The sequence below is a fragment of the Sarcophilus harrisii genome, chromosome 4 (genome assembly GCF_902635505.1).
Source record: "Sarcophilus harrisii chromosome 4, mSarHar1.11, whole genome shotgun sequence".
In the NCBI taxonomy this organism is placed as follows: domain Eukaryota; kingdom Metazoa; phylum Chordata; class Mammalia; order Dasyuromorphia; family Dasyuridae; genus Sarcophilus; species Sarcophilus harrisii.
In genome coordinates this window covers 325,050,719-325,067,349 of record NC_045429.1, presented here as the reverse complement: position 1 = coordinate 325,067,349, position 16,631 = coordinate 325,050,719, and the positions used below count along the sequence as shown (strand labels likewise).

The 16,631-nt window shown below is 34.3% G+C and overlaps 1 long non-coding RNA gene across 1 annotated transcript; it reads right to left on the bottom strand.

Moving 5' to 3' along the window:
* Positions 1 to 810: 810 nt before the first annotated feature.
* LOC116423282 lies at positions 811 to 16,626 on the bottom strand. The gene is made up of 3 exons (XR_004233833.1): positions 16,102 to 16,626; positions 6,873 to 7,054; positions 811 to 987 (listed from the first exon to the last, which is right to left on the bottom strand). It is a non-coding gene; the product is annotated as an uncharacterized LOC116423282 (long non-coding RNA).
* Positions 16,627 to 16,631: the final 5 nt, after the last annotated feature.

Genomic DNA, 16,631 nt, shown 5'->3' with positions numbered 1-16,631 from the left:
CTGAGTTCAAATTCTGTCTCAGACACTTAATAGCTGTGTGACCCTAGGATTCTTTGTCCCAGTTCCCAGATAAAATGAAAATAATAGTAATAGCATCTACCTCCCTGGGAGGATCAAATAAGTCAAATAATGTGAAGTGTTTTGTAAACTTTAAAGCACTAAATAAATGCTAATATAAAATGGCTTGACAGAAAGAGGCAGGTTCAGTATGGCAGTGGGTTTGGAAGGAAAGACAATGAGATGAATAACATTGTCACTCTTCTTAAGAAGCTCACAAAATACATACATAGATAACTGTAATAAGAAAAAAGAGCTAAGAAAAAGTTACAAAGTGGTATGAGAGATTCATAGAGGGAGAAATTATTTCCAACTAGAGGGATTAAGTGATGTTTCAGAATGATGGTAGCATTTACACTAAGCCTTAGATGAGCCAGAGATTTGGTGATATATCCAAACTATAAAGAGGCACTGTGGTATAATGAATAGAAATCTACCTTCAGGGCTAAAAAGACCTGCTTTCAAGTTCAGCATTTGACATATACTACCTATATGACTCTGGACCATTCACTAACTTGTCATTATTCCCATGGTAGTACCTTATGTGTATATATATATATATATATATATATATATATATATATATATATATATACACAAATATAAATGTATTTATATTTCAAAGAAATATTATTTAGACAATAGATTTAGATCTCAGAAGAGATCTCAGAGGTCATGTGGCCCATATCTCTCATTTTACAGATCAAGAAACAAGAAAGTCTAATCTTCATCATTTTTCATTATCACCTTATTGTGCCCCCCTCCTCTGCTGTCTAGAGAGATACATTCATGTCTTGTCCATCCTTAAAACAATAGCAAAAACTTTCTACCAACCCTGTTAGCTTTACCTTAAAAGTTCCTCCATTTCTTGGTTAAACTTCTAAAGAAAGCCGTCTACATTAGTTACCTCCATGTTCTCTCCTCTCTTCTCTGGGAAGATTTTTAAGAATGGATATGGAGGAAAATAAGCAGAAATAAGAAAAAATATATGCAATAATTAAAACAATGCTTATAGTTATGAAACTTTTAATGTATAGACAGGTAGGTATCCACAATCCATGAGATCTAACTACATGGAACTCTTTGCCCTAATCCTTGTGTATGTATGTATATGAGAATTCAAGGTTGCTTCAATCTTTTATTCCACTTTCAGAAACCCAAATGAGAATCTACTTTTTAATTGTCCAATTCATATAGGTGACAAACCTCTGTCTTCCTCAATATTTCTTCTTCTTTGACCTTTTAAAAGAATAGTGCTGTTAAACTGTGAACATGGAGAATAACTTAAAGAAACTAATGGAAATTGAACTCTGAGCACTTGGACAAGTCATGAATATTCCAGAGAAAAGAAAGTAAAAGAAGCATGTTCCCCCATCATAATAAAGCAGTGAAAGCCCACTATAAAATATCATATAAATTGACAGACACAATCTTAGTATCAGATGTTTTTGCTTATTTGTTTTTCTTTGTCACATACCATCACCACCATCACAAAGACAGAAAGTTGGGGAAGTATAAGGGCATAATATCATTGCCAGATTTTGTCCCTGTGCTGAATGTTTTTACTCAATTGTTTTTCTTTATCGCAACATTGGATTCAATTGTGATGGAAGCGTAGAGTTAAGTGACTATGATATAAAAGACAAAAGAAATAAACAAAATATATTTTTTTAAATCCCAAGTCTTTCTTGTACTTTCTTTTTTTGATAATATTTTATTCTGACTTGGTTATTCTCAGCAGTGCAGTGATCCAAGATAACTCTACAGGACTTATGATAAAAAATGTTATCCATGATGGTAGCAGTTGAGCTAACACTTAGATGAGCAATGGATTTGGTGATATATCCAAACTATAAAGAGGCAGTGTGGAATAATAGAAGAGATCTACCTTCAGGGCTAAAAAAACCTGCTTTCAAGTTCAGCATATTATCAAAAAAAGAAAGCACAAGAAAGATTTAGGAATCTGAAACTTAATTTTAAAAACAAATGATAAAGTTTCTTTTAGTGTAACTGGAAAAAATACCAAATAATGAGGAAAGTAAAAATACTTTATTTTTCCATTATATGTTAAAACAATTTTATTTTTTTTACGTTAAAGTATATGTTAAATACAATATATGTAAACATATCCATACAGTTATTTTTCTGCACAAGAAGAAACGGATTTTGAAATAATGTACAATTAGCCTGTGAAGGAAATCAAAAATGCAGGTGGACAAAAGCAGAGGGATTAGAAATGCTATGTAGTGGTTCACACTCATTTCCCAGAGTTCTTTCGCTGGGTGTAGCTGGTTCTATTCATTATTGAATAAATGGAACTGATTTGGTTCATCTCATTGTTGAAGAGAGCCACATCTATCAGAATTGATCATCATATAGTATTGTAAAACAATTTTAAACATGTATTCTTTCCTATACTTTCAAGAAAGATGTATTTGGTTCATGTGTGAACTATTCCCATAAAGATTTTGTAGAAATAGGAAAAAAGACTTTTGGATTGTTGATTATTGATGATTTTTCAATAATCTTTTTTGTTAAGGACTTTTAATAGGCCCACCCATGATTTTTTCCCCAAGAATCATAATATCTCTCCTTTCAGATTTTTTTAAGAATAAGTAGTTTAGGCAGCTAGTGGTGTACTGGATAGAGCATCAGCCCTGAAATCAGGAGGACCAGAGTTCAAATTTAACCTGATAATTAACACTTCCTGGCTGTGTGATCCTGGGAAAGTCACTTGCCCCAAATTGCCTCACCCCCCCCAAAAAAAATAAGTACTTTAATACTCTCAAAATTGACATCTCTGGCATGGCATGGTCTTCCCTTGTGTTATACTAAGTACACCAATAGAATTCTTTCTTCTTTTGCCATCTTCACAGGGGACTATGGTACTCAGTCAAAATGCAGTGACTTTACTGTCATTAATAGAAGAAGAAATCTTGTGGTTTAAAAAAAATTAATCTTTATGATCTTTTGTCTATTTTTCCTGTTACCCTCTTTCCAGTTTCATCTTTAAATGATCTCAGCTTTCTCTAAAAATGTTTTTTCCTCCACTGATTCTTGCTGTTTTATGAATTGATGTTGTTTAGAGTTTTCTAGTATTTTTCTCAATAAAATTATACAAACGAGTTTAAACATTCTAAAGTAGTATTATCGTTGGCTGCCCTATTTCATTGCTTGGCAAGAAAATCTGAGCATCTGCTTGATATCCTCATGGAGTAATCAATTTACATCACTAAAACCTCCCCAAGAAATAATATTCTTTTATCCATTTCCTATTTTTCAGCATCAACAGCTTGTTTTAGGTCAAGTTGAAATTGCCTCACTTGCATACCCTGTCTTCTTTAAGTTATTATTGTTTATTCTTGATTAGTACTTATCTTGATCTTTATTCTAATGAGTTGGTGCTTTAACTACACACAGACAGCCTAACTGATTTTCATATCAATATGTAGTTATCTCCCATCTGTAAAAATAAAATCAATTTCATTTTGCTGTGTGTTGATATTTGAGACTCACCATGTCAAATATCTCCTGACTGTCTTTTTTTTTTTTTTTTTTTGGGGGGGGGGCTGAGGGCAATTGAGGTTAAGTGACTTGTCCAGGATCATACAGCCAGAAAGTATTAAGTGTCTGGAAACTAAATTTGAACTCAGGTCATCCTGACTTCAGGGCTGGTGTTCTATCCACTGTGCCACCTAGCTGCCCCCATCTCCTGACTGTCTTGAAGAAAATATATTTATCATATATGGCTATAAAATTTCTTTTTAGTTTATATGTATCTGCTCCCTCTTCTTCTAACTCCTGAACCATGTTTTTAAACACATTTAATACAGTCATCCTTTGTTCACATTTTTATTGAAATTATTGAGTATTAAATCAAATCAAATCAAAGTATTTTTTTCATTTTTTATAGAATTTCTCTATCTTTTTATCCTCTAAAATATATACTGGCTACAACCATTATTTTGACAGCCTTATTGCACATTTTTAATGTAGAGATCTACACATTCTGTGTAATATTACCCTACTTCTCACCAAAGGGTCCCAACCCTTGACTCAAGAAACACAGATTCATATCTTGAGGGAGTTTTACCCTAAAATGAGAAAGTTCAGGCTTTTTTTTTCCTTAACTCACTACTGGCTCATTATACCCCTACCTGAGAAGAGAGGTCTGGGAAAAAGTTTGTTAAACATTTGTGTCTAGGATCTCGACAAAAGTAATTAACAAGGTCCCTTCTGGAAAGATTCTCAATGTATAAAGTAAATCAGATACAGAACAGATACTTATTTCCTACACCACAAAACAAATACTTAAAACACAAAAGACTCAAAAGCATACATTAGCAAATACTTAAAATATTTCACATTATTCTCACAAAGGACTCACAGGAGCCCATAAACTGAGACAGAAATACATATTAAGCATTATCTGCCTTTTATTCTCCTAGGAAGATGAAGATTTCTAGGACCCTGGTAGAACTACTCATTAATTACCATGGATTTAGCATTTCTATGAAGATGATTCTGGTATCTATATGGAAGCCTTAGTCTCCCTCCTGAAGAGATTTCCATATCACCAAAGGGTTATTGGAAATACCTATCTAAATAGTCTTTAGGCATCTCATATAAATGGGTCAATGCAGAACTCATTATATTTCTCTCAAAACTTCTCTTCTGGATTTCCCAATTACTATTGAGGGCACTACCATCTTTCCAATCATCTACGTTTACAATCTCCCAAGTCATCCTTACCCCACATAGTCAGTCAGTTGACAAATCTTATCTATTCAATCTTCAAAACAACTCATGCCTATCTTATAGCAATCACCAGGTTCAAACTCTTGATTACCTCTTGCTTGATCTATTGCAGTAGCCAACTAATGGGTCTTCCTGCCTTAAGTTCCTTCACTTTTCAATCCATTTTCTACCCAATTACCAAAGTGATATTTCTAAAGTAGATGGATAGCCATGTTAAATTGAATAAACTCCTCTATTTGGCATTTAGTACTTGGCTTCCAAACTCTTTCCACTCTTGTTACACATTCCTTTTACGATTTTTACCCCTCATTCAATCTAGTATCTGGCCAGATGAACTTACTTGCTGTTCCTCAAATGCAGCACTCCATTTCTTATACCAATTTCTTTTGTATTAACTTTCCACCATTCCTAGAATGCTTTCCTTCCTCAACTCTGATGACAATTTCTGGTTTCCCTCAAGATTCAGCTCAAACACCACTTTTTTTTTTTTTTCAAACTCTCTCAGAGTCCCAGGGTAGATCTGTTTGGTAGGGCAATCACTTCAACTACCTGACACTGTAGTTCATGAACACCTACCAATGTGTTTCCTATTGATACAAAATCATTCACAATGAAAACATTAACTCTTAAACATAAAAAAAAGTATTTAGCCATAAGGATATAAAATTTATTCAATCATAAAATATAGCAAAAACAGAATGATAAACATCTCTTCCCAAACTGGATGCATGTCTTCCCCTCTACTATCTCAGTCCTTAGTAATTTTTAAAAAGACAAAATAATCATATCATAGTCAATCAATAGAAGGGATACACAGTAATAATAGAGATTTACAAATAAGATTTTAGCATAAGATAATATGAGTGAGTGTAAAAGAGAACAGATGTATACTTTAAAATTTTAACAGAGATTCACGAGTGAGGTTAATCCCTATGGTCATGACAATTCACAAAACTAAACTGCAGGCTTTGATATCCTTGAATCCTTAAAGAACAATTTACACCACAAAAAGTTGCTTTTCTGCTAGCTCTTCTCTTTATACTCACTGCTATCCTGCTGATCTCGGTGAATGAGATGAGGTGAGATCTTTCAAGACAGTTGTGAAAATCGAATAAGGCTTCATCTATTTCAAAGTTTGAGTAGGCCTGAAGGACTTTAAGCATTAAGTCAAACCCTAACCCTAAATTCCCCTCCCTGATATCCTCCTAAGCGGGACTAATACTTAAGTCCCCTTGTTATCCTCCTATGACATCAGTGTCTTTCTGTTTAGGTCAAATATGGGCAACTATGTACTTATTGGTCAAGTTCAATTTCTTGGGTAGTTCCTGTGTTTAGAATGTGAGATCCTCAGCCAATAAGGATGAGGGTCAGTGGTGGGAGGGGATATTTGCGTTAGGGATAAAAAGTGTTGACCCTGCCCCCTACGGTGCTTCCTCCCTTCGATTGTCTGCTTGATGGGTGGGATGCCTGGTTCTCGCTAGAACGTGTAATAAACTTTGCTTTGCTTCTAGATATCTCTCCAGCTTTTTTTTATTAAATGCTGTCTGAACCACACATCGGCAAATCCATTCCTGCTCTGGAACTGAATAAGTAAATGTAAACTCTTTTAACTCACAACTACCCGTAAAGAAGTACTGAAAAAATATAACACTATTATAGTAACAAGTAGAGAACTTAATAACTTCCTTAAATTAGAAAATTTCAAAGCTCTTCTGGTTGCCAAACTGGAAAATGCACTTAAAGCCAACCACCTCTCAACCCAACAGGATTTTGAGTGGATCCATTCAGCTTTCCAAATCTTGTTATTGCAAAACAGGATAGGACTCCCTTCTTTCCCATCCTTCCCCAATTCCCCCCCCAACGATAAGAATTTGTTTTCCCTAAAAGGCAACAAAATTCTCCCTTGAACTTGACTGACTCCTGCCTCCCATGAAATAGCATCCTGGTCACTTAAAGAGAAGGGAAAGGAAGTGGAAGGAAATAAACATTTATATGGCACCTAAGCATTCATCCCCCACAGTTCACTTCTAAATGCACTAATAGTTTCACTTCCTTACTTTCTCAGCTGCCAGGTTGATTTGGACAGACTTCCAAAGTTCACTTCTCAGAGTTGTGTTGGTATTTTTTGTAGCTTGGCTAAGGTAGCCACAACGGTCTTTGTCATAAAGTCTTCTCACACAAAATCCAGTGTGGCTCCTCCAACCTTTCAAATTTCACAGGATCGTTCTGTCTCCTTCACCTAAGAGCAAGAAGGAATAAACACAAGAGGTTTACATAAGGAACCATGTGACTTTAAAGCCTTTTAAGGGAAGGGTTTCCTATAAGCTTACAAAATTTCTTCCTTTTCACTCAAATTGCCAGGGCAAAGTAAGTTGATTTGGCCAGGTAAGGTATCCTTTGTATGCACAATCCTTTATGGTTCAAAATCTTAGCTACTTTTAAAAATTGTTATAACCAGTTCCTTAAAAAGAGATGTAGTATATTGCCCTATGATTCCTGTTACCAAAAGATCCTGTAAGAAACAGACCTACCAACTCTAATTAGCTTGTCAAGCTCATAGCCAATACACCTAGGATTTCTGGGAAATATAATTCATTCCCAGGACCTTATTATGATTTCCTAAGAAAGAAGAGGGCCTAAGATTTATATTTTTCTATTTGTCTAAATATTTTTCCTTCATAAATTTTTGGAGTTTTCCCTGCTGTTTTTTATAAAATTGATTGATGACTACATTATTACTGTTATTTTGTTCCTTTTGACTAATTACAAAGAATCAATATAGTCTTTCCACTGGCACAGTCATCTTCTAGATATATATAGGCCTCACCTCAGCCTCCTCATTCTTACTATAACTCAGTTTCTCTTCTGGGCGAATTTATTAGAGCTCAAGAAAGAATATTTGAATGACTTGCCAAAGTAACTAATGCAAAAGGAAGAGGTGAGAGGTATGATACATGATCACATCGTGTTATCTCTTTGGCTACACATATCTGAATCTATAAGAACAGAGGTTTGAACAGGAAATGTCCCCTCAATATTAACATGGCAAGCCTGGACAGGTCTATGTAACTCAGCACTGAAATCTCATTCTGATGCTTCATCATGCTACAAAAATGACCTTGGTATCTTAAAGGCTATCCTAGCATAGCACAAACTCTTAACTGGTTCTACCAAGTGGCAAAGGCATTCAATACAGGTCTGATAAATAACTGTGTTATTTGCTGACCAGACTAAGATCCAAGACAATCATTATGAGAATTTTGGTGATTATTTTTGGTAACCACCAGGATTTTGCCAAAGTCAGCTTATATCATCTCAGAGCTAACTTATTAAATTTTCAGTGTCAGAATTTACTCAGAAATCAGCAAATGCTACAAATCGGGGATTGATTTATTGTTTTGTTGATTGTTTAGTTTTTTAAAAGTGATGGAGGAAATGTTAATAATGAAGATATTGTAAAAGTATGTCATTCATATATTTCTCATCAGAGCTTGTTAATCATTTACCAGTTTGCCCCCGTTGAAACAATTCATGAACATTTTCTGTCTATAAAAATCTGGAGGGGAATTTTTTTCTTTGGTGGGATCTGCCAAAGCAGTGCTTGGTTGACTTGTAAAATTATACAAAAAGGCAATGGAAATAATAACAATGCAAAATATCAAGGACTTGAAAGTCATTGGAATCAATGATCCTATCCTTGATTTCAATGGCCCAACTGGCTAAACGATCTCACCCATTGTTTTATGACATTTTCATTAACTTTTTAGTGACATTGTAAGACCATCCATGTCTCCAGATGATATGAATCATGTTGCCTACTTTCTATCAGAGAAATGATGGACACAGTGCTGAAAAAAAAAATCTCTAAGTGAAGAGTCAAAGAAAACTACAGATAGGGCAAAATTTTAACTTGAATTTCTAGAAGAAATAAAACAAGAAAGTTTTTAAACATTTTCAAAATGTTTTTATAAATTAAACAAGAAATCTAGAGAGGAAAATGAAAAATGAGTAATATGGAGGGGAGAAGAATTAGAGAAGTATATAATAGTTTTGTACAAAACATACAAAACCTTACCCAAGCCACAGATTCTACGAAAATTAGAATGGACTAAATTGAAGCCAATAACTCCATGAGATAATAAGAAATATTAAAACAAAATCAAAAGACTAATTGTAAGATATCTCATAGCAAAAAACAACAACAACAACAACAGACCTGGAAAATAGCTTAAGGAGAAAAAAAATTAAGAATTACTGTACTAACTAAAAGCCATGAACACAACAAAAAAGCATATCAACATATCTTTAAGAAATCATAAAAGAGAGGGAGCATATAAAAGAGCCCCAGCCCTGAAGTCAGGAGGACTTACGTTCAAATCTTATCCTAAAACTGCATAGAAATTTTGAAGTGCAATGTTCAAAGATTAAAAATGAATGGACAATTGTAAATGACAAAATGATTATATTCTAATATAGGGAAAAGATACAGGCATCCTCTCGGAACTTTATTATCATAGGAGAAGGAGGAAAGTCATAATAGGAGTCATATTAGACTGAAGGGTTAGGAATAGTTCCGTTTTTGTCTTAATCTTAAAAGAAGAATGGAAAGAGAAGGGAAAAGGAAAGGGAAAATAGGAAGAAAAAGATGATTAAGGAATAAATGGCTTGTTGGATTTTTATTCAGTTATATTGAACTCTTATCTGACTCCATTTGGGGTTTTGTTGGCAAAGATACTGAAGTGTTTTGCCATTTCCTTCTCTAGCTCATCCTCCAAATGAGGAAACTCAGGTAATCAGGGTTAAATGACTTGCCCAAGTCACCCAGTTGATAAGTATCTGAGGCCAGATTTACACTTCACTTAACAGGGAAATAGGAGAGAAAGAGAAGAAAGAAAAGTAATTAGGAGGGGAGATTAAGGGAGGAATTGGTCCTCAGTAAAACAAACTCAAAATAAATACATACAAAAATACTTAAAACTTTTTGTGATGACCAAGAATTGAGTAATGGCTTAACAAATTTAGATATATAAATGTGACAGAATACTATTGTGCTATAAGAAGTTATGAAAGAGACGGTTTCAGAGAAACCTGGGAATTGTTGCAGAGTAAAATGAGCAGAACCAGGAAAACTATTTATACAATGACAAAAGTATTATAAAGACAAACCACTTTGAAAGACTTATAAGAATCATGATGAACATAATCACCAACCACAATTCCAAAGGACTCATGATGAAACATGCCTCCCCACTTCCTGATAAGAGAAGTGAAAGACCAAGTATACAGTGAAGTCAGTGGAAAATGGTCAGTGAGGAAATTTGATAATTTGACATCAATACTAAATCTTCAATTTCTCTTTACCACTTATGTTGAGTTCTTCATTATCTCTATGCCAATATAATGAAATCTTACTTAATCTACAGTTTCTCTTCACCACTTGTATTTAGTTCCTTGTCATTCTTCATCCAGATAACAACAATCTTATAATAATTGTTCTCTGTGACTCAAGACTCTCCCTACTTCAGTCCATCCTAAATAATGATGTCACAGTGATGGATCTCTACTCAAACTGCTAGGTTGTGTTTTTTTTTTTTTTTTTTTTGGATAGATTATAGTACTTGGAGTCAAGAAAATTTGGATTCAAATCTTATCTCTGATAATTACTAATTATGAAATCTAGAGCAAAACTTCTTAAAGTATGGGTCACGATCCCAAATGGGATCTAATAACTGAATATGAGAGTTGCAAAAAAATGATTATCAGTAAATGTTTGATTTGTATACCTATTTTATCCATGTAAAAATTTCTCAAGCAAAAAGGGGTCACAAAGTAAAAAAGGTTAAGAAGCTTTGACTTAGAGTGAGACACTTCAGCTTCAAATCTTTCATTTGTGAAATGAGAATAATGATAGAATTTACTTGATAGGGCTGTTGTGAGAATCAAATGAGCTAATATGTTATAAAGCCTTTTTTTTAAATCTTGAGACATATATGAATTTTAGCTATTATATTATTCTTACTAGAATTATACATCAAAGAGACCAAAGAATGAGGAAAAGAACAATGATAGTTACAATAGCACCTTTTATTCTAGTAAAAAACTGAAAACAAAGTGAATAGCCACAAATTGGGGAATAGCAGAAAAAAGTCTTATAAATATAATGTAATATTAATTTGCTGAAAGAAATGAGGAATTCGGGGGGGATGGATATTTGATGAGATAGAGGACTTTGAAACATTCTTGATAAAAGAGATCAGAGTTGAATAGAAGATTTGATTTTCAAATATAAGAAGCATAAAAAGGTAAACAGAAGACGGGGATCATAGGACTTAATAATGTTAAACTATTTACATTCCTACATGAGAAGGTGATACTTGTAATTCATAAAAGCTTTCTTGTTATTAGGGAAGTTAAAAGGATATATTTAAAAAGAGGGCATAGGTGTGAGTTGAATGTGAAGGGATGATATCTAAAACAAATTAAAATCAAAGGGTAAGATTGCAATATACTAGAAAAAAAGGAAAGAGAGGTAGAACAGGGCAAATTATCTCACAAAGAAAGAAACTAGAGAAACCTTTTACAGTGAAGGGGAAGTGGGGGGAAGCATGGGGAGAAAGTGAACCTTATTCTAATTAAAATTGCCTTAAAGAGGAAATTAGACATTCTCAATTGGGTGTGGAAATCTATCTATCTTACCTTAAAGGAAAGTAAGAGGGGAAGAGAATAGGAAAAAGGTTAGGGTGATGGAGGGGCAAATTGAAAGAGTGGATAACAAGAAAGAAAACACTTTTGAGGAGGGACAAGGTGAAAAGAGAGAAAATAGAATGAATTGTGGGGAAGGGGAGTGAGAAGAAGGAAATTCAGTTAGCAATAGTAATTGTAAAAAAAAAAAAAAAAGAATTTGAAGTTAGTTTCTCTGGTAAAAGCCTCATTTCTCAAACGTAAAGAGAACTGACTTGAATTTATAAAAATACAAGCCATTTTCCAATTGATAATTGATCAAAAGATATAAACAGTTTTCAGATGAAGTAATCAAAGCTAGCTATAGTCAAAAAAGTGCTCTAACCCAATATTAGAGAAATGCAAATTAAAACAATTCTGATATACTTTATACCTGTTAGATTGGCTAATAGGACAGAAAAGAAAAATGACAAACAAAATGAGACATTAAGGCATTATTGGCAGAATTATGAACTAATTCAATGATTATGTAGAGCAATTAGGAATTATGTCCAAAGGGTTATAAAATCATGGCTACTCTCTGGCCTAGTTTTACCACTACTAGTCTATATCCCAAGAGATGAAAAAGCAAAAAAGAAAAGGACCAATATGTACAAAAACATTTATAGCAGCTCTTTTCTGGGGGCAAAAATTAGAAACTGAGCTAATATCCATCATTCGGGGAATGGCTGAACAAACTGTGGTATGTGATTATGATGGAATACCACTAAGCTATAAGAAATGATGAGGATGCTCTCAGAAAAATCTGGAAAAGACTTCCATGAAGATCAGCTGTTGATGACAACTATTCTGAGCAACACAATGATCCAAGACAACTGATGATGAACTGGTGATGATAAATGCTTTCTGTACCCAGATTGAAACATACTTTTCTTTATTTTTCTTGAAGAGATCTGTTTTCTTTCACAATATGACTATTATGGTCATTTTGCATGACTACATATGTATAGCCTATAATTTGTCTTCTCACTGAGGGAGGGGGAAGATAGAAGAAGGAAGGGAAAGAATCTGGAACTCAAAGTTTGAAAAGATGAGTGTTGGAGTTTTTGCATATAATTGGGAAGTATGGGGGTGGGGGGGATGGAATACCAAATAAAGAAATGAAGAAAGGGATAGAGTCAGAGAAACCTACAAAGACCTCCATAAAATAGAGTGAAATGAAAAGAGTCAGAACAATTTATAGGGCTAAATCAGTTATTTTTATTTTTAATATAAATATATGCTTAATGTTTTTAATTTATGAAATAAAAGAACTTTCATAACATAGTAAATAAAAAGATAAATCCACATGAAACTGCAAATCTACTATGCACAATTGTAATGAAGCTCCTACCTTTTGGCATATTTGAAGGACTAAAGGTGCAGAATGAAATATATTTTCAAACATCACCAACTTGTCTTTATTCCAAGGAGAACTTTTTTTAAGGCAAAGTATTAAAAAGGGAATAGATAAGTATTGATAGTGATAACAAAAAAGAATTTTAAAAAATCAATCATTTTTAAAACAAGAAAGTTAAGAGGCCAGAGACAAGCAGAAGAGTATTAAAACTACAATGTTTAATTTGAGACACATTTTTAGAAAGCTATATTTAGCAGGGATTCATGGCTTATTTAATTCTTTTTCTTTTTTTGTAAATGTTCAAATTTGTTGATGTTGGTTAAGGTCATATTGATATCAAGATCATTACTGATGTTTGTCAATAATAAAAATGAAATTTTTATTTTAAATAGTGTTCTAGATGGGATGGAAACTGTATGGTCTATAAGCATGAAGAAATAGACCAGGGTCCTCAAACTTTTTAAATAGGGGAACAGTTCACTGTCTCTCAGACTGTTGGAGGGCCGGACTATAGTAAAAACAAAAACTTTGTTTTGTGGGTCTTTAAATAAAGAAACTTCATAGCCCTGGATGAGGGGGATAACGTCCTCAGCAGTCACATCTGGCCCATGGGCTGTAGTTTGAGGACCCCTGGAATAGAAGGCATAGAAATGAGAGATAATATGTCTAAGAAAAACATTTTTTAAAAAAAGGTATTTTGTGCAAATTAAGACAACTTCACTACACACCTGTCAGATTGGCTAGAATGACAGGGAAAGATAATGCAGAATGTTGGAAGGGATGTGGGAAAACAGGGACACTAATACATTGTTGGTGGAATTGTGAATACATCCAGCCATTCTGGAGAGCAATTTGGAACTATGCTCAAAAAGTTATCAAACTGTGCATACCCTTGGATCCAGCAGTGTTTCTACTGGGCTTATATCCCAAAGAGATACTAAAGAAAGGAAAGGGACCTGTATGTGCCAAAATCTTTGTGACAGCCCTGTTTGTAGTGGCTAGAAACTGGAAAAATGAATGGATACCCATCAATTGGAGAATGGCTGAATAAATTGCAGTATATGAATGTTATGGAATATTATTGTTCTGTAAGAAATGACCAGCAGGATGAATACAGAGAGGCCTGGAGAGACTTACATGAACTAATGCTGAGTGAAATGAGCAGAATCAGATGATCATTATACACTTCAACAACGATACTGTATGAGGATGTATTTTGATGGAAGTGGATTTCTCTGACAAAGAAAAGATCTAACTCAGTTTCAATTGATCAATGATGGACAGAAGCAGCTACACCCAAAGAAAGAACACTGGGAAATGAATGTAAACTGCTTGCATCTGCTTGCATTTTTGTTTTTCTTCCCGGGTTATTTTTACCTTCTGAATCCAATTCTTCCTGTGCAACAAGAGAACTGTTCGGTTCTGCACACATATATTGTATCTAGGATATACTGTGATATATTTAACATGTATAGGACTGCTTACCATCTGGGGGAGGGGGTGAAGGAAGGGAGGGGAAAAGTTGGAACAGAAGTGAGTGCAAGGGATAATGTAAAAAATTACCCAGGCACGGGTTCTGTCAATAAAAAGTTATAATTATGAAAAAAAAAAAGTTCCCTTAAAAAAAAATGGCATTTTGAAGACTATATGTGTAATATTTGTTCTGTAGTATTAGGATGAGTTTCTGAATATGTGAAAGGGAATAAAGTACAATACGATTGGAAATATGGGTCAGAATCAAATTTCGAAGGGCTTTATATGACGACTTGGAGAAATTTGTATTTGATCTCAGGGAGCCACTGAAGCTTTATTTGCGAAGGACTGACAATCAGATTTGTGCTTTAGAAATATCATTTTGGCAACTGTGTAAAGGATAGATGGGAGAAGGAAAGAGTTTTGAAGTAGAGCAATTAGGAAGCTATTATTTAAAATAGTCTAAATGGAAGATTATCAGGGTATAAATTAGGATAGTGACTATATGAGCAAAGTCAGTAAGTTTATAAGCATCAAAAAAGCACCCACTTTGTAACAAGCACTGTGAGGGAGAGATACTAATACAAAAAAGAAAGAATTGACAGTCTAATGAGGGAAGACAAGATACACCAAAAGAAAGGCAGTGGGGAGACAAAAGAGAAGGAAGGAGAGAGTAACCTGCCACTTACCTCCTGAGATTTAAATGAAGAAAAAGACATACCTTATTTATATCTTTAAAACATGACCAATGAGGGAATTTATCTTGTTGGATTATACAGCTATGTACCCAAAACTTTATTTTTCTGGTTGTTTGTATTATCATTATTATTAATGTGGGAACAGGGAAGAGGTAGTAAGAACACATTTTTTAAAAGAAAAAACAATAAGATCTATATGCTATGATATGCCACATTTATTTCAGCATAATATATTGATGTGCAATAGCATTGCTCTAACTTAAAATTCAGGTACTGAGCCACACTGCCAAAAAAGAATAGTAAAAATATTATTATTAAATATTAATTTAAATTTTTTACATTCATTTTATTAGTGTAATGTTAATAAATGCTATTATTATAAGATCATTTTATTATTGTTAGAACACTATCATTTTCCTACTAAAAATATTTCAATGCTGCTGCCTTAAGAGTAAGACATTGATATTATTGAGAATGAATGAGAATTAATTGAAAAGCATGTAAGTGCACAAAATTTAAAGTAGACATCATTTGTATTTTTAAAATCCTTATATTACTAATATCCATGTGCATAATAAAAAATTTTAATTTAATTAAATATAAAAATGCTTAATGAATGTTCATTGTCTACTGGAGTTCAAAATTCCATGAGCCTTCCAGATCAGACATACTATGAACTACTTTCCCAGATTGATAGCGTACTAGGCTGCCAAATCCCAGCAATTTCTTCCCAGCTATCAGAACCCATTCTAGAAGCTTTCATCCAGAGAAAACACTAGATTCCGCATCAGACCTAGGTTCATAACCTGTAGTTCCTAATCAAGGCCGCTGGGTGGCACACTGGATAGATTGCTGAATCAGGAATAAGGGGAAAGTTGGGCAAAAGACTTAACCTCAGTTTTCCCCTATGTAAAATGGGGGGGTGACAATAACATCTTCAATCTAGGGTTGTTTTCAGGATAAAACGAGATATTTGCAAAGTACTTGGCAAAACGTTGAAATATTATATAAATGCTTTATTACTATTGTTATTACCTGCGTGATAAATCACAACCTCGCTCAATCTGTTTCCCCATCTGTAAAATGAGGAGGATGCACTTGGATAGACTCTGAGGCCCCACCTCCTGCATTAATCGAGGTCAGAGACTGGACCCAGGATCTCATTGATATAGGAAACTCCCGTAGGAGGCGCTCCTTCCACCAATGCAGGTAGAAATCTTCTCTGAAACTTTTGGTTTAAAAAGTTGCCTAGAACTTGATTCGATTCCCCTTTTTTTTTTTTTTTTGGGGGGTGGGGTTAGTGGACACCTTTCTATCTACTCCTACGCCACGTCAAACATCCTCAGGGAGAAATCTGACTCCGCCCAGGGCTTTCCCCGATAGGCGGGGCTCAAGTAAAGCAGAAAAAAAGCCAAGAGAAGTACGGAGTCAGCCCCGCCCCCATATCCCAAACGGTACTGTACTTCCTCCTTTTCCTCCAATCAGGCCCTAGAGTCTTCCTCTTCCTCTTCCTTTTCCCGCCCAGTTAGTTTGCCTCTGCGCCTGCGCTGAGGCTTCCAGCCCCC